The 19,358-nt window shown below is 47.9% G+C and overlaps 1 long non-coding RNA gene across 1 annotated transcript in view; it reads right to left on the reverse strand.

The window, feature by feature from the left end:
- LOC117604499 (uncharacterized) overlaps positions 1-13,066 on the reverse strand; it is a 38,319-nt gene extending 25,253 nt beyond the window's left edge. The window contains exons 1-4 of the long non-coding RNA XR_013062358.1: positions 1,613-13,066; positions 1,279-1,461; positions 1,179-1,208; positions 71-1,118 (exon numbers count right to left, since the gene is read on the reverse strand). This is a non-coding gene — a long non-coding RNA (uncharacterized LOC117604499). The remainder of the gene's footprint in view (positions 1-70; positions 1,119-1,178; positions 1,209-1,278; positions 1,462-1,612) is intronic.
- Positions 13,067-19,358: the final 6,292 nt, after the last annotated feature.

Raw genomic sequence — 19,358 nt, forward strand, 5'->3', positions numbered from 1 at the left:
ACAAAATAAAGTATTTCTGTAACTGAAACGAGAATGCAATTGAAAGCGACAGATCTAAAACGTAGACTACCCTTTAAGGATCTCGCTTGATTCTTCAACATGTAAGGTCTGCTTGTTTGGCGGAAAAGGCATCGTTAAGGGAGTATCAGGGGTAGAAAGGAACGCGGTCCGTCGTTGCGTGTTTCTCGAGACGAGAAGGCAGCGATCGTCGTCCTGGAACAACAGTTGCATTTGACAACCTCGCGCGGCTCTGGACTAAGACAGATTAAGTATTTTAAATTGAACAGAGGAAGGAGAGGTTCCGTGGCCGGGAAGGCCGTCAGGATAGGGTGGGTGGCAGTCGTTGGAGTCGGGGGCTTTTTCCCTCCTTATCTGCTTCTCTCTTCGTTCTCTCCTGGCCGGAGGGAGTTCAGTTTTTATAATAAAAGACCGTAATTAATGCCGCCCTCCTTCTACCTCGTCCGCCAGCCCCGTCTTCCTTCTTACTTACCCCCGTTGCTCACCCTCCTACGCCCGACCCTTTTCTCTTCGTTGCCTTCTCTGTCCGATTCTCCGGCAAGAGGGGGGTGCGAGAACCGCCCTGAGCTTTGCTTTCTTCTTTTCTCCTTTTTTCAATCCCTCGGACCCGGGGCAGAACGACTCCCGCTTTCGAATTTCTTTTCACGTGAAACTCTGCAGCGTCGTTGATCGCCTTTCAAACGGACGATGCAACTTTATTTTTCAGTCGGACACTCTGGGGAACTCGGTATCGGGGCTAAAAGATTCGGGGTCATCGTTTGTTTGCCGGCAAGCCAACCCGGCTATCGAGAAGTCATTAAGCAAATTGGTCTGTTAGAGGGAAGACCGCCGGTCAAAGGAAAAGAGACCTGTTCAAAGCGATTTCGTTTTCCGTCCAGGCTACATCGTCGCCAGAGTCTACTGTCTCTCTTTATCTCTCTCTCTCTCTCTCTCTCTCTCTCTCTCTCTCTCTCTCTCTCTCTCGGGAGATTCCTGAAGTTTCCAACTCGCTTTTCTGTCGCTCGGAATTAACGTTTGGACGCGTTCGATACGTCTTGCTCGCGATTTATCGCGGTCTACGCTCGACCGTCTTTTCTCCTCGTGGATCAACCGGTGAAACGCTAAATGTGGACGAGAATGAACTTTCCAGAGTAACAACTTCGTATGGTTACGTTAGATACCTCGAAGGCCGCTCTCAAAGTATTCCATGGCTGAAACAAAGAAATCTTTAAGTATCGATTCGAGGGACGAGTAAACGTGGACGCAAAAGTTACAAATCACCGTGTGATCGATGAATGGATGACCAGTGGAAGACAGGGTTGCGTCGACGGCAAAGGAACACGTGTCGTCGAAAACGAGGAACATCGACCGATGGTTGTTGGCACGTTTACCTGAAGGTACGACTCGTTGCAGCCGTTCCCATCCGGGTGACCGTTAAACGTCCGAAAAATCCCGTGGGCTAGGCTGAAAACCGGTTCGGCAATTTTTATGGGGTCATCCGGTCGGTCTAGAGGGGAGGTCATCTCTCATTGAGGTCAGATCTCCCCTTTACGCAAGCCGCCAGGCCAGCACGGGCATCTGGTCATCGGGAATTAAAAAGTGCGAAAAAACTTACCTGACCAGTTCTCGAAGCCCCCTGGCATACCGGTGCACACGTGGACAGCTCTCGCAAGGGTTATGCTAATGTGGAAAGGGCCGTTTGGAAGCTGTTCCTCTACTTCTCTCTCTCTCTCTCTCTCTTTCTCTCTCTTTCCTTCGTTCACCATTCTCTTATACTCTTCTCCTCCCCTCACATGTTCGATCCTTCTACAAAGGCTACGCACACGCCAGGTAGGGTCACTTTTGAGGAACGGGTTTCTGGATTTTTTCGCGCCGATCAAAGGGTCCCTTCGTAAGGGTGGGGGTTGGCCAGCGCGATCTCCGACACGAAACCGAGTTAAACGGCTTGCTGGACACGGGCGAACAACCACTTCCAGATTTCACCTACGATTTCTGTGCTTTCCTTCATTCTACGCGGATGGAATCTGGGAAAGAACATCTTTTCCGGCGGAACAGTTTCGGCTGAGAATAGTGCGTTTTAATTGTAATAGCCAGCTGGGAGGATTTCTTCATACGTCGTCTGCCACGGTGTTAACAGATAGGTTTAGTGAGATTCTTTTTCGTTTTTTGAGTGTTTTGTTTTGGTGACCACCGTGGCAGTCAGCGTGTTCAATGGGAAATTCATGAAAAATCGAAACACGTGGATACTTTTTGGTTCGGGGTTGTTTCTCTTTGAAGATCAATCGAAATTTGTGCAGTTCAGTGACAAGTGTCCGAAAAAGAAAAATTTGCGAGGAAACTGTACCGTCTAGTTGCACGCGCGATCGACTTTAAAGTTTCATCCCAAGGCAGCGCCGCTTTAAGTTCCCTTCGGAATCGCTTTGATTCCAGCGTGTCGTTGCTAAGATTGTCGAAACACTGGAAGCATAGTTAACAACTACCATTATTGCCATAACAATGCTGCCTTTTCTCATAATGTTTTGATAGTGTGACTTGCAACTCGTTTCGTTCACGATTTTTTCTCGTTTATCATCCGAATCCTATAATCGAGGATTTTTCCCGGCTCGAACGAGTGATTAAAACGAAATTAAAACTGCAAGTTTCGCCAAAGCTTCGTTAATCTGCAAGTAAAACGGAACTTTCGAAAAGGGCTACTCTCTGATGAAGCTCTATCTCGAATATCGCGATTTTAAATCAAGCCCGGAACAAAAGTTTTCCCCCGTTCTAGTCTCATTTTTCCAGATACTCCTTCTCGAACGAAAAGTCATCATAAATTCACAGGATAAAATCGTTTATATGGCTTGCAAAGTGTTCCAAAGTTCTCAGTTTCAAAACTTGTTTGTTCTTCTCGACTATGCTCGCACGTGTTTCCCCGAGACTAAACAGATCCCGAAAGTAACCAAGGTTGAAACGTTAGATTACAGACTTCTCCTTTAAACATAACATTTCTCGTGCGAAAGGGGGTTGTCTAAAAATTACGACGACGATCGATTGTCTTCTATTTGTACGGTTTTGTTTTACAGCAAAACATGAGAACAAAGTGACTCGCCTGTCCTTCGAGGCTGATAAGAGAGGCAGAGAAGAAAAACGAGGCAAGTCGACGGGGCTCGGCGGCGAAGTAACGACGAGACGAGAAATGGAAAGAAGGATAAAAGGAATCTGCCACGGCCATTTTACTTCGGAGTTTCTTTTTCCAAGCAATCCCCTCGTCGACTGGCTGCCAGTGGTCCGCAATGGCGAAAGGGGATGGAAGAAAACTCGGGGGAAGGAAGGGTGGCTCAATTGGACGGGGGTGGTTTTTCTGACGTCAACCCACCCTCGAGAACTCTGTCTACCCGCCTCACCCTCGGTTTTCGGCTACGAATGAAAGACGAATAACATGGCCGATAGGTTGCTTAATACCCGCAATGTGCGCGACAGAAGCAAGATTGTTTCCCAACGCGACTATGTCATACGGAAAAGGACCTCGATCCTTGATAGACGCGTTGATAATGAAGGAATAGTAACAAAAGAAATGCCTCCTTTCACAGTTTTCTTTTCTTCTTTCATCGATTCTATAAACAGCTCAAGCAATTGGTTTATGTTTCGCCAAGAAAGTTTTGTTATTTGAAAAAATTATAGATACTAATGAAATTGCTTTACAAGGATCGTTGCAAAAAATGTTGTCAAGTAAATTTTTGAAATTGAAGGCAAGTTAAAACGCGGCCGGAAAATGTGTTCCATTACATTCGATCGTGCAAACAAGCCGAAATCGAATTCAGCGTCTTTCCGCGAGCAAGCAAAGTACCAAACCAAGTTTCCATATTGAGTTTCCGATTAGAGAAACCCTGCCACGAGATTTGCTCGTACTAACATCGTTATCGTTTAATTTCCCGATAGTTATAGCTCGCATAGCCTGGAAGAATCGTTTCAGACTTTTCCTCGAAAAAACTGCCTACGAATTCCACTGAAGAGCCTTAATCGTACCGATTCGTCCGCGAGCCAGCCAACCGGCGGGGGAGGTATTTTTTGTTGGCGGATAAGGGTAATTAAAGTTAGAAACACAACTGCATATCGAAGAAACGGTCAGGGGGTGCGAAAGGGGATGAATCTCGGTACTTGGAAGAGGGACGCTTTTTGTCACTTGAAATATGTCGAGCGACGAGGGGTGCGTTTTCGTTCGCTACGGGGGCGAAGAATGATAAAATGGCGTCACCGAGACAAAGGGTCTTAGGATTTTTACCCCTAACCAGCTTTCTCGCCATCCCTTTTATTCTGCTTCTTTAATGCGACGCCGAGTCAACTCTCGGTCGATCGACCATCTCGCGGCGACTCTCGACAATAATCCCTGTTGACCTACGTGAACCATTGCTCAAAGTTCTTGCAACTTCTTCCTCTTTTCTTTTTCCAACGCGAACCTTTCAATTTTCTTTACCGTAGAACAAACTTCCCTCAGATTTTTCCATTTTCAAATGTTTTGATATCCTTTTATTAACTTTTCCGCGTATATCATTATTTGTTATTGTCGGAACGTTACAACCTGTTGTTTTAGCGTCGAGCAACATTGTAATAGCAAGATGTCGATTGCATTAAACGTAACACCTTGTTTTCTCCCTTTTTCAGCTTCGCTCGACGCTGGAAACGATCGAAACAAACGACAACCGTTAGCCTGGCCGGTATCCTTGCTTTGCATTTTAACGCAGTATTTATAAGCGACGCTCGAGGGTTTTAAACAGGCGTTCACGAAGCTCCTCGAGTACCGCGACCGTTCCCTTCCATACCGAAGAAAATCTTTCGCGGCACGAAGAAGGAACAAAAGAACGTAGCCCCGGATGATTTGCCGGATCGCGGGGGTGTGGGAGGGGCGCGAAGGAACGAGGGTAAAAGAAGCGGGGGATGCCAGCCAGTCTTCGAAGGGGTTGTATTTTAAGATTCACCCTCGGCTATCTCTGCCGCTCTATCGAGAAGGGGTGGATTTTTCCTTCGACTCAGCCGCCCGGAGAAAGGGACGGGTGCACACCTCGATTACCCTACTCGACTCGATACCAAAATATTTATTCCTTATTATTTCTTACAACAAACATTTTTTTCCATCTTTCATGGACAAACAAAATTCTTATATATTCATTCTGAGAAAGTCAAGTAGAATAAGGCAGTGTATAGTCAGACATTGACGAACAGTGCGTAGCTACGTTCTACATGTAGGAAAACAACCCTGGAGCCCTTTAATAGGGTTTCTACACGATGATGTAAAGACTCGATATACTGAAATTTATTCCTTATGTACGCTTATCGCAACAAACTTCTCTCATTATCAAATTATATAAAGCTTTCGTAGTCAAAGGAGGTACCTTTGTACTCGCTTTGATGAAGTTAAGTGAAAAGGGACAGCGTATGATCAGACATTGACGAATACGATGTTGTAACAATGTTCTACGTGCAAGGGAACAATGCTGATTTTTCGGAAAAAGTTTCTGCCTAACGATGTGAATAATTAATGCTTCTTTAGAAGGGAATAAAAAATGTTTGGCGGGTTTGAAACGTTTGCGTTATAGGCGTGAAGCGTCGGTCAAACATTTGCCAGCTTCTTCGAGGAGCGCTTTGCCTTACGAGCACCCTCGACTCTCGAAGGCACTTTGCCACGATCCAGGAACGAGGTGAGGCTAGTTCGAGGGACGCGACAAGGTTCAAGTGCCGCCAGCGGCGCAAAACACATGCCATCACACTTGTAAGCGCGGCAGGAACGCGATGCTATGCTCTACGTTCAAGAAGACCATGCGCGTTAATTTGCAACTACGTAGAGAAATAACATTCTGCGACATTGTTGTAAATAAAAGATTAAATAAAGATGAAAAATTGTAATCTTTCTTGTTGTTTTGTTTTCCCTGAAAATGCATGTCGCTATGCGTTTTCCCAGAGCATTTCCTTATCCTCTTTTCTGAAATTTTTAAACAGTTTCGTGCTGGCTTCGCAGACGCACATTTCAGCCGACAGTTGGCCAGTACCCGAAGAAACACTTTCGTATTTTTATTGATTTGCCTCGTAAGGGGTAGTTAAGGGGCGCCAACCACCAGTCTTACCCCCACCGTTGGTCCAGCGACCCGGCCACCCCTTTTTCAGAGAAGCCGAGGGGGATGGATTCTCCTTACCTCCCTCCTGCTTCTTTTCCTTTCAAACTCCCCCCACCCTGTCCGCGGACTAACTCTCTCCATCCTTGGCTTTTCCGTCGGACGCCGTTAAAGAAAAGTACCCACGAAAAAGAAAGAACTTTTCCCTCCGTTCTCCCTTCTATGCCCGCGTCTTTTTCCGCCGTTGCAAAAGGAAATTTCAGGATGGGGAGAGGAGCTAGAACTATCGCACGCGGCACGGCGAAAAGATTTCCGGTTCCACCAGGGGGCCAATGCAGCGAGAAAAGTGAAAAGTTTCCGTTGATCTCATTGGCCGGACGGCGGAGAGAGCGCGAGAAAAGAAACAGAAGAAAAGGAGAAGTTTTACCGCGGTTTCTCGCCCCGCGGAAAAACTTCGCGGCTGAGATTTCATTTTGCCCAGGCAACTGCAATCTCCTTTGCAGTTTCAATCTAATGGGATTCGTTCTCTGGCTGCTCCTTTTTCACCCTCGACCCGACGTTAAAAGAAGAAATCGCCGGGCTTCTAACGTTTGTAGTAATCGTTCGACTTTGTTTGAGAGGTAAAGAAGGTGCTTTGCCAACTTTGCCGCGGGTATTCGATTAAAATTTCTTCCGTAAATCCTGCCGACTGATAGAAAAAGAAAAACTTGACGGTACACTGAACCGTATAGACGTATGTAGAATTTTAAATCTCTTTCGTTCCAATTATCATTCCAATTCGAAGATCAACATTACGGTCGAAGAAAACGTAGGACCGTTTCGGTGACGCAAATTATACAGCCAAGTATCTCGGCTCGTTTTCACTGCACGCTAATTAACTCTTCACCCCGTGTAATGTCCTGAATGTGTAAAACCGTCCAACGAGGAGACAAAGAGAGCTACGAGGGTTGGCGGAGGGAAAAAATAGCGGCGCTGCGAAGCAATTTGCGGAGCGTGAAAGGAAAAAGACACCGTTCCCGGCATTTTCCCCTGCTATCTTTCTTTCTCTCTTTTTTTCCCGTGTCCGCGCAAAGCGAACGGGGCAGCAGTTTATGACCTCTAATTAAGTGAAAAAGCGTCGAGCAAGTGGCCACTCTGGTCTGCGGTGAATGAATAGGACACCGATGCGAAAGCGGAACCGGGGATAATGGGTGCACCTGTAAAAAAAAAAAAAAGAAAAAAAAGAAACAGACAGGGTGGAACGCGAAAGAAACAGGGAGAAAAAAAACTGCACCGCTGTGGGCCACCACCTGTTAGAAAAAGTACCCTCCCCTGGAGGATCACGAGCCGGGGGATGAGGGAAAAAAACGAGAGAGCCGGGAACGAGCCCGCACACATACACACGAGTACACGTGGGCCGACCAGAGGAAATCTGGGGTGGCGAAGCGTGCCACGTGCCGACAGTCAACCAACCAACACCGACAAACTTACACCAGAGTATAAAAGCTCAAACTTTCATCTCGTTTTAAATTCCTGAGATTTTTTTTCCGAAAAAGTGTTTGGCTAGGTTCAAGATTCCACAAAAATTATTTCTTCCCTCTCTTGTCACGTTTTCGTAACACTTTACGGGGACGAGGTTTCTCGAGGCCTCTGAAAAATTCAGACAACGGTTTTTTAACGCAGCTGCTTTCTAATTTCTTTCGCTATTAAACGCTTTTCGTTAAAGCGAAGTTGCGAGGAGGAAAGATAAAAACTGTGGAAAGAAAGGCGGAAGATAAAGGGTGGACGGCACTTTGCCAGTGAAGAGGGTAAAACACGAGCGGTCGTAAAGTTCCGTGGAAATTGGCTGATAAATTTAAAACACCGTTAAAACAATCCTAATGAAATCTGCACGGTGGATAAGCTCGAATTTTTCTGTAAAAATAGTGTATACAAATTAACAATCAAGGAAAAATAATATATGTGCTCGATATCGAAAAGTGTAAATTGTTCAAGACAGTCTAATCTTCTATGTAGAGTTCAATAAATTTCAATATAGCCGGGATGCGAACCACCGAGGGTAGAACAACCCTGCTGTTGCCATCTACCGTCAGGGTGGCGCACTTTGTGGTAACAGTGCTACCCTACACGACCAACTCGTATTTTTTCAACCCTCTGAGAAACATTCAAAACCTACCCTAAGAAAAAATATAATAAACAATAATTTTGGACCTATTAATAACCACACATACATCCTATCCAATTATATATTTTCAAATCGATATCGAAATTGCACCTGAAACCCTGATCAACCCCTTGGTTCGCGATAAATTTTCCCAAAACGATCAAGCAGTAAATTCTTGTACGTTATAGCACGCGTTGCTGGAGTATCGATGTCCCGATATTCTAAGAGTAAACCACGAAATGAAATATCCTCTGTAAATAGAAAGGGGGTGAGTCTGTAGCGTGGCGCGACACTCGCGGGGAATAAGCGTCGCGGCGTTAAATCTTCATGGAAGTCTGGAAGACCGCGTTAATGTTCGGCTAACCATGTAAAACCGTACTTACTTATCTCGAGGACTGCACCAGCCCCTTGACTGAGGCGGCGAGAGGGTGGCAACTAGAAAAGAGGAGGGCGAACGTAGGAGACAGCGGGTCTTTTGCCTAGCGTTTGCTTTTTAACGAAAATTAACGGCCACGAACCGAGATTCTGCAGATGCTCCTCGTAATCTAATAGCCGGCAAAGTTACCGCGCCAAGGGTGGCGGGTTCGGGCCAAGACGGGGTAGCCCGTGGCTTTTTCTAATTTATTATATCGCCCACGCAGACCAGACCGCCTCTGGACCCCTCCATCTCCTCCCTTGCTTCCTTTCCTTTCCCGCTCAGATTCCACCTACGCCGACAAGTTATTTCTACGATATTACTTGCTCGTAGCCGGTGGAACTCCGGCTACCAGCAGAGTTTTCCACAAATTTATTCCGCGAATCATGTCGATAAGTGTCTGCCTTTCTATGCTTTCGTTTTACAACAGTCTCGTAAATTTTCCTCGTCCGAGCATTCCGTGGGCGCGGAATTATAAACTATGGTACGTGGTCAAATAATTTGCAACAAATTTTAAATTATACGAGATGGTAGTGATGGTTTGTTCATGGAAGTAAACGTAGAGGAAACTTGAGGATCAATTGTGATTTGATTTTTATAATTCTAAAAACTTTCAAGGAGCTATAATAAATAATCCACATCATTTTATTATGATCTCGTTGCAACAAATACATTATAGCTTCTATGAAAATTCATATGTTAATCATCTTAAACGAAAGCACTTTGTATAATGTTTACCCTCGTGAATATAAAATAATTACACGTTTATCCAGTTCCGATGGGACGAGAAACGGGGACGCTTTTATGGCGAAACGTAAAAATCCCAGCTCGGAAGAAATAATCGCAACGCTTGGCCCAGGGCAGCTTTCTAAATTCACATCCGGGGAATTGTATCAAGTAGGAGAATTTTCGGTGGTCCAGCAGAGGGTAACGGGTATACCGTGGGTCAAGGGTAGGAACCCTCTTCGGGGCCGGTGCTTTTTGTACAGTAGCAACGAAGACAGTATGTTTTCACTTAAAGGGCGGTTTAGTCACGATATTCCCAGTGGCACGGAGACGCGACGAGTCCGAGGCAATTTTTCACTCGGCCCGAGCCCCAACGTTGCGAGCGGACGTCGCCGACCACTTCATAAAATTACTTTATTACTTGTCCGGCCCTTGCGGTGGCCCCTGCTGTCCCTTTTCCGAGACCATTTTTTACCGCGACATATGTCGACGAGGGTTTCGCCCTCTGAGGAGGTTACGGCCCGTACCGAGCACACTTTTTCCTTCACCGATTCATCCCGTCCTGGAAACTCTCATTGGATATGGAACTACCCTTTGATCCTTCTTATCGAATGACTAGCGCGACTACAGATGTTGAGTGACAAAGTGGTAAGTCACGCGAGAAGCATAATCTATCCCACAGTAAAATAGCATGAATTACTAAAGGTATTCAATGAATTCATGAAAAATCATCCAGCTAAATTCAGTGTAATCACGTATGGTTAGCGCGTGATCGCAAGCGTCGCGTTTATGTCCGAGTAACGTCGGGTAAGATTTTTCTTAGCGGTTAATTGACTGAGGGGTAATATCGAGCGAACGATGGATATAATTAAAGTTACGGGAGAGAACGCGGGAGCATTATGGTGGACAAGCATGGTGATTCGATCGATAGCAACGCATCCCTATGGATGAACAGGCTATTGTTGATGAAATTATCAACGAACCGCAGCGTCACGAGTCACTTGACAAATGAACTGTAAGTTTCCAACGTTTTCGCGTATCCTCGACTGAATGAATTTACCTGGAACGTTCAGTAACTCTGTGAAAACGTATATACACCGAGGACTTTTTTCAAACGATTCCCTTATTATTCTCTCGGAACAATTATGAGAGGCAGCCCGTGAATCTTTATTTAAAAAATCTAAAGAACAGAGAAATGAACGAAGAAACCTTGCCGTTTAATCGATCCTCGAGATTGCGTTACTCGAGACAGCCTTCTGTAATCTATCCACGCAGCAAACCGACCTGCGACACATTTCCCGCGATGTACACCAATCTAGTCGAGTAGCAAGACGCTGCGGAGATGTAATTTCATTGCATCCAGTCCAATGATACGTTGCCCTGATGGCATCGGTATTACGCACATCGACGTCAACCCTACGTACCGCCACTTTCCCTTCCTCCGCTCCTCCATGTCGTCAGGCTTTCGCATCCTCTCGCTCTTTGCTTTTCTCTCGTTCCTACGCGTCGCATATTAGGGCAATTTTTTACCTGTTCACCTTGTATAGTTGGGTGAAAAATTAGGTGGCTACGAACGGAGAGAAAGGGAAACGAGCGATCCGGGCATCGGATATAAATCCAAAACGGGTACGGGACACGTTCGCACGGGGAACAGGCTGGATTCTCACGTTTTAAGCGCGCCTTGCAGACAAAGTTGGCGACTTAGCTGAACATTTTTCGGGGTTATCTTAATCTCGCCGGGATTAGATGGCTGCGACATCTATGGAAAGGAGCGGGCGTACACGCGCACAGAGAAAGGGTTGAGACCAAACGTGAGTGCAAACCCTCGGTTCCACGAGCCGTACACACACCACTGGCCGGCACGTCGTTGCACATGCACTTGCAATGTGTGCGCGCGAGAGAACACGTTATTGTGTACGTTTCCGCACGAAAAGTTTGCCGCCGTGGATACGGCAACTTCATCGCGATAGCCTTTCCGAAATTTGTCGCCGGTACCTGCGGCAAATCGAATTGGAAATAAAAACCGGACGATGATTTCTCGATATATATGTATAAAATAGAGTGGCATTGAATTGCACCGGTAATTCGAAATGGCAAATTGCATTATCGGATTCGGGAATTAATCCTTAATGCTCTTAATAATCCGAATTATTGTATGACGTAGCATGCATGGTTATTTCTACAGTCAATATGTCAACAATGATTCCGTGAACGATCGTGCGTTATAAAGCGAAAAGAATTTTAATATTTGTCGGAGATCCTTCGCGTTGTCAATTTTTCTCGATAAGGGAAAACGCGAAAAACGCTTCGACGGAGAGTAGGATGGGAGAAAGGGGACGCAAAAGGATACAGGATACACGGCAGAGTCCCGTATTCTCTCGTTGGCGGCTTGTGGTTACAAGCAACAACCTCCTTCCCCGTTTCGTGCCGCGAACACCACCCCCGCTCGACGAGCGAATGAGCACCACCGGTAGAAGGAGGTGGCGTGTAGGTGCGGGTGGCCGCTCGTTATTTTTATTGGCCGCGTTTATCGAAGGGCTCACGGGGCGAGAAAAAGAGAAGGGAGAAAAAAAATGCGCGAAGCAGGCGAGAAAAAGCAGGGCGTCGAGTGAGTCAATCCGGTGATTTTTTCCGCTCTGATTTCACGGGGGATGAGCGGTTCTCGACCCGAGGGGTGAAAAACACAGAGCCGAGTTTTTTTGTCGTGGTTTTTTCTGACAATCACTGTACCGTATGAATAGCGATCTGCTTTTTTTCTCTGTCACCGATCCTGTCTAATTCAACGTGATTTTTAAGACTCGAATCATCCCTTACCGCTGATGAATATTCAACTAATTAAGCTGTATAATTTCTCCGCCTGCCTTCAGCTTCCGTAATATAAATCCTCGATCAGGGAAACGCGTAATAGAGCAAGATGAATAAAAGAAACGTTAAATTTTACACAACAGACAAATGTATTCCACGGTGGAAGCCATCTTGCCCTCGGACGAGGCAACGTAGGGTTTTTCCGGTAGCTTTCCTGGCCATTTTCCGCGGACTATGCGGAAGCACTAAATAATGCGGATGCTAGTGGCGTCCTGAAGGGGCGGCAAGAAGGGAGATGGCTCTACTTTAGGCCACGGGGAAACAGGCGGAACGGGGGTTGGGTAAGGAAAGAGGGGATAGCAGGACGAGCTGGAGATTTTGCGCGCAGAGTTATAGTGAAACTTTCGAGCATTTATTTCACGAATCTGCATACTACGTCCGCCGTCGTGGCTGCCGCGCGAAAGAGGCTACTACCTCTAGCAGCGGGGAGGGGGTTGCACCGAGTAGACGAGTGTCCTCGACTTAGTAAGTACATGCACCGCGAAGAAGAAGGGGTCTTGTGTGTTTTGCTGGCGTCCAGAAAGGGGTTGCGAGAGACGGCCGACTTTGTGACTCCAAACCACGTCCGACGTGGACGCGAAACCCTTTCAGAAATCGCTCTGATTTGCGGCTCGATCCTAATCTCACCCCCTTTCATTTTTCATTCCTGCGGAGAATTTCTACTCGTAGACAAAGTCCAGCGTGTAGAAGCTCTCTGACAGGAAAGTTCTACAGCGAATTTATCTCGACGGCAATTTTTCAGCCCGCCCTTGCTGCATTATCGCGGTGCACAAGTTCGCGGTAAGTTTCACGAGGGAATTATTGATAGAAGATGGTGGAAAGATATGTGGCGGAGGCGAGCGTTCGCGTTTGCCCGCGGCCCTTAACTCCACCCCCTCCTCCACCCCCAGTAACCCTCCCCGCCGTCGGGACCGGGAGAAAATTTACGGCCACGCGAACTACCCTCTTAAACTCCGCGAGACCAGCACCCGCCCCCTTCGACGCCCCCAGTACGCCGCCATTACAGGGAACTTTCAAAATTCGGCCCATAAAACTTTTCGAGAAACTACCGTTTCGTGCTCGGCCACCCGCTTTCTCGATTTACCGAAATTCGTGATCGGCTTTCCAACCTTTCCATCTACGGCGATCGTTTCCCCGTGCTAACATCCCCTTCTTATCTTGAGTATAGCTACGAAAAGAACGCTCGAACGTTTCGACAGAGAATTTCAACCGGGAGTTGAAAATAAAGTTGCAAGTGCAACGCGATAGTCGCACGTCATCAGACGCGTGTCATTTTCGCAGCGTTTCAGGTGGCGCGCGAGTTTCCCGTTACTCCGTTGGAAGAAAATTTCTCAACCCTTTGGGAAAGTGGACTGCCGACGTAAATACTGGTCTCGCGTAAGGTTCACGACAACGACGACGACGGCCTCTCGAGAGCGTTAAGCGATCCGACGGAGCCTCGTTTTAAGAGGCGACATTTTTGAAGAGGTCATTAGCGCACACGTGTAGATGCGTGTCCGCTCGCCACCTTTCTCTTTGCCTCTTTTTGGAGTGGAAACGATTACGTTACAGGGGTGTACAGCCAGCCACGAAGCAGAGTAACGCGTACGTTCGCGTTTCAGCCAAGTAACACGAGTGGCTGAGAGCGAAACGGAGACGGCGAATCGGGTTGGAGAGGGAAAGCAAGCGGAACGAGAAGGATGAGAGGCTTTGCGGGGGCGTGAGGAAAGGGGACGGAAGGGTGGCTGAGCTGCATCCCTGTCTGAACGAACACGAGGGGTGGGTTAAGAGGGTGTATCACTTGTTTACTACCCGGCCGCAAACCGCCGACAAAAACATTAATGTCGAACGTTAACGGCGATAATGCAGCCGACCCAAAGTCCCTCTCTTTCTCTTCTACCCTGAGTACGCTTCAGTCGTCAGACGACCCATTTATCGAATTTGATGCTGAATAAACGTACAGGTGATCTCTTCTGCTTCGTTTACGAATAAAGAGCACGATTACGGTTCACCGTACCAGCGACATTAGAACCGGCGATTTTACAGAAACACGTGGATCGATGATCATTGAAGTAAACGATAGTTTTTCTAACGGGAAACCCCTTGCGAGATCATGAAACGTCTTCGCTGCTGATGGCGGACATAATTCCGAAGAAAATGGCCTCGTTTATCTGAAAATTCTCCGGTGTGGCGTGCTCTAGGCTGAAGAGGATTGGACGAAACTTTATCCATTTTTGCCCCTGCCGGTTCTCTTCTACCCCGACAACCGTCTCATCCACCACCATCCTACCCCTACCCATAGCGGCCCTTCGGAAGCTCGAACCACTTTGCCAGTCTACGAGTGTTAGCATCTACAGCAACCGCTTCGCTAACCGCCCGAAGGCTGCTCTTCCGACTCTTCCAGCTAGCATCGCGAGCACAAAGAAAGAGAAACGCCGCTGTTGCTCAGCGGGGGTGCGACGAGGAGAGAAATCGGGAAGGCAAAGTTGGGCGGTTAGGAAGCGTGGCAAGATGATATTTTCTTATCTTCTCGTTACTTAATTTTACGATTGTCCCTGATACCGGGTCCGTCGCTATGGTTACTCCACTTAAGTGGCCCATAAAAAGATGAATTGCAAGGCAAGCATATTTCCCAACGAGCAGTACCGGAACTCGCTTTCTTCCATCCGCTTTAGACTGCGTCTGGGAATCGTGCGTTCGCGGTAGACAACGAAATCGATTCGGTGTTTAAAGGAATATCAGACACCGGTCTAGCGAAACACGGTTCGTATTTCAAGGACGAGCGATCGTCTCCAGTATTTTATCGGCGACCGCGGCATGGGCTAAAGTTCGCTTCGAAGAAGGGACGAAATTGATCGCGGCGGTGCCGAGCGATTACACAGCGGCGTGCTGGAAATCTTCCGCGCGATCAAGTCCTCTTCTGAGCTATTTCTTGCTGATCGTCGGAGCCAGCCGGGCCAGCTCGAACCCGTTCCGCAGTCTTCTCTCCTCATCACCGTCGTCACGGCTGCCTTCCTCCGAGCTCCTTTATCCTGCAGTATCTATCTTCATTTTCTTAATCGCTTCCAGCCACCCCCTCCCGCTTCCTAGCCACCTCTCAACCCCCTCTCGACCCCTCGTAGCTGGCCAAGATGGCGTCGTTGACGAAGACGTATTACCCGGCACGGCAACGGCTGAAAGGGATCGGCTGCGGATTTCTAAGAGATTGGACTTGCTTCCCGAACGAGTAAGATTCTTTGCCAGTCCAATCGCTGGTAATCCCGGCGTCTTAGGAGGACGGGATTAAGTCGCGAGTTTGCGACGATATTGGCTGAGCAGTTGACGATTTAACGGCGAACAGGATTGTTTGTTTAGCCCCTTCGAGAAACGCCGGGCAAAGTTTTTGGAACCGAAATCCGATTAGAATCACGTAGCTGGTAATGGAAGAGTAACGAGTACCATCCCCCCCCTCCACCCGTGCGAACGTTAATGATCAAAGATAAATGAAAAAATGATTTAGCGGTTACGAGATCGCGTATACTAATTCGACTGCTTTCGTTAATCTCGGTGAGCGCGCGTATACGCACCGGCTGCGCCACGTGTTCCAGCTTTCTCTCTCGAGGTAATCCGTAGACGGGTAAACGTACGCGTGTACGCACATACTCACACACCCCCGAGCCCCGTTCAGCCGGAAGCCGGGAGCACGGAGGAAGCCCGAATGTGGGACAAACTCATACTCCATTCATCCGAACCACGCTAGCCGCGTTTGCCTTTCGGAGAAAGTCGAGAAACCTGTCTCTATCGTTCCGTCTCTTGTACTCCAGCTGTTTCTGTCGTTAAATGTCATTTTTTTCTATCGAATTTAATTTCAAAAATTAAAGAAAAAGATTTTTCAAATTGGAGCATCAAGGATTTTGCAATAACTCGTTGCTATCCGAAAAACGATGAAATCAAGACGGCCTCGAATATTTACAAAGCCGAAATGAAGAAGAAGAAGAAGAAGAAGAAGGCGATGGTGGTGGATGGCTGAAGGAAGTTGCCGGCGAGAAAACGAGTTTCTGCACGGAAAGTCTGGCTGCAGCCCCTTCGCGGAGGCAGGGTGCACTCCCACCCCTAGTGCCGGTGGCAGTATCAACCCCTGTGCCCAGCGGTGGCGTCCTGTAACTCCGTAGGTGTGCAAGAACCAAGTTGCCGGTGTCGGAAAGCGGCGAAAGACAGAGGGGATGAGGAGACGCTGAGACAGAAGGTTGAAGAGAAGCGCAGAAAGAGTGAGAGAAGGAGAGTAGGAAGAAGAAGAAGAAGAAGAAGAAGAAGAAGAAGGGTGCGAGACGATGGAACGAAGCTTTTCCTTAGCTCGCGAGTGGGGGCGGCCATTTTCCCGAGTTCTTAATATTTTCATGATGGCGGCCGGTGCTGGCGGAGCCGCTTGGAAATGGGGAGTGGGTGGCGGTGGGTATCTCGAGGGTGGTTAGGTGTGGGGTGGATGAAAGAGGGTGGGCAAGCGGAACGGAGTAGCAGAGGCGGGCTAAGGGGGGCCAGGCGCGGCGAGAGGGGAGAAATTAGAAAAGGGGAGATTTAAATATCAAGCTCCGAGGGGCGGATCGCGCTCTCTTTCTCTCTTCGTTCACCGCTTCTACTCGCTCTTTCCACCCTCGCTTTCTCGTCTCCGCTTCTTCTCTTTCCCACCCCCTGCCCGTTCGCCCCGCATTACCGTTCTTCGCTTATGCACCCACACTAACCTGTCGCGGACCTATATACCTACAGAGAACAAGTACGCTCACGCACACACGCCTATATCGATCCTCGGCCAGAGAAAAGGAGTCTTAGAGCAGTTCGACGTCGGAGAGGACACTGCTAAGGCGATGCAACGTGCTAATTGGGCGGCCCCTGCCGACGCTTTTGTTCTTCCTGGACCCGACACCAACTTTGTCGATATAACGACACCCTCTGCCGACCACCGTATGCGCGGCACCAACTCCTATCGCGTGCCCGCCTATCTCTCTCCCTCTACCACCTCATCGCAATACACCGGCTGAATATTGACTCGCGCAATTTGGAAAAACTAGAAGACTCCCCCGTGTCACTGAAATCACGCGACACTCTATTGTCTGCTCTCGGAGAATCCTCCAGCGACACCTTCAATTCTCCTCGTCCAAGGAACTTTGCTCTCGCCTTTCGCACCCTTACATCCTTGCTTTCCAACTTGCAACGCGTGTTAAACAGAAATTATTAGTTTCGCTTGCGAAACATCTACGCGTAATCGTATACCAGATTTTCTAATTAACCGATGAACGAAAAATTTCACGAAGAAAAGGGTAAGTTTCACGCGGGAGCCGGAATTGCTCTGTGTTCGAAACGCACGTGTGCCGCATCACGTGTGCGGTGTCACGTGTTTGATGTAGGTCAATGTCTTCGGCATCGGACAACGTTCCAAACGCGTTGCCACAAATCAAATAACTGTGTACTTGCTCTCAAATATAGTGGCCATTTCCAGCGCGTTGAGGATTCAGCAGGATAATTTCCAGCCGGCCGTAACCACCCTACCGTTCGATCGAAAGATCGAGCGAGCAATCGTCGACCCGACTTTACACCCAGCGAATAAGTTCTTTTGATAATTCAACGTTCGCAGCGAAGCGAAATACCAATTACTCGTTCAGACTCGAGGGAGACTCTAGTAGAATTATTCACCGTGGCATTATTTCTTCGTTGCTGCGCGAACGAAGGGGCCTGATACGGAAGTAAGGAAACTTATGAAAATCTATATAAGGAAAATTCTCAAGAGTAAGATCGCGGAGGGTGGGAGGCGACCTGTAGGGGGGGTGGCTGAAAGGGTGGAAGAAGGTGAAAGGGAAGAGGGCGCGAAGAAGGAAGAAGGCGAAGCGAGGGGCAAGGAATAGGTAGGGAACTCGAATTCGTCCTTTGAGAGGCCGACAGCAGGCGCCAGCCGGAGGAAACAGAGTAAAATGTCCTGGAAACAACGAAGTCTTTCGCTACCCCGACCCTTTACCCTTCTCTTTCTCACTCTCTCTCTCTCTTTCGTTCTTTCCTGCGCAGGTATAATACCCCCTCGTTCCAAGAAGCTTACCCGCCCTATATTTTCCGTATCTGGAATAAGTGTGCAGGGGTTTGCAAGACTGTGTTACGCCCCCTTCTTTAATTACGTTCAGCCACCCCTCGCCAGCAACTACTCCACGAGGTACCCCTTCCGAGCAAACCACCCTCGAGCGCCCGACTCGAATACGCCACCCCCGCGCTCACAGACCGCTTCGTTTTATCTATTCATCCTCTGGTATCTTCTGTTTTTAGAGAAGAAAATTTTAATTGGAATTTAGACAGTATCCCCCCCCTCGAGATCTCCCTCGGTCCTTACCGTCTCCCGGTTCGCAAGGCAACAGAGCTCCCTCGCGCAACCCCCGCGACTTCGAACAGAACCGATAATCCAATAGTCGTCGTCTTCTCCGCAGGGTGGTAGATGGATGCATATTAAACGAAGCCTACGATGGCATCGATCCCTCTCTTCGTGGTAGAATGAAATTCAGAGAAAATATCTGCTCTTTTTTCCAACCCCCCCGTTTCGCTGAAACTTCTCGCAATTACACGCGCTTTTCTTCGGGCGTCGATCGCGTCGCGAAGGGATCCAGGATAGAAAGGGACAAGAGGTTGAGAATTACTTTCTTACTAATTGCAAAATCGATAGAAGACGACGGGGCGAAGAAGACGGCTGGGTCGGTCGGCAGACGAGCGTCGGAGACGAGAAAAAATGAAGCCCGGGGTAGGAAAAATTGAAAGCCGCTTAATTAAAAATAGCGGGCCGCGCGTGAAGCGACGCATTACCACCCCCCCCCCCCTATTTGTGACAGCCCAGGAGACGTAGGTGTACGCGTGTATGTGTATGCCGAAGCAAAGCACCGTGTGTTTGCTGCCGAAATAAAGGACGGTTGATTACCCTGACTTTCGCTCCGCTGCCTTTCGACTACCTGCCTCCACCGGCACGTGTTTCTTACGAAATCGTTGAAAATTTTGGCCAAATTGAAAATACGAGAATTACGTCGAAGAATTTCACCGAAGAATCGAAGAACAATAGATCCAAAGAGAAACAAAACGACAATCAATGACCGATTGTCTCGGCTCCTTTCGAAGAAGAAAATGAACACGAAGAAGAAGAAGA

This window comes from Osmia lignaria, chromosome 7 (genome assembly GCF_051020975.1).
Source record: "Osmia lignaria lignaria isolate PbOS001 chromosome 7, iyOsmLign1, whole genome shotgun sequence".
Lineage (NCBI taxonomy): Eukaryota > Metazoa > Arthropoda > Insecta > Hymenoptera > Megachilidae > Osmia > Osmia lignaria.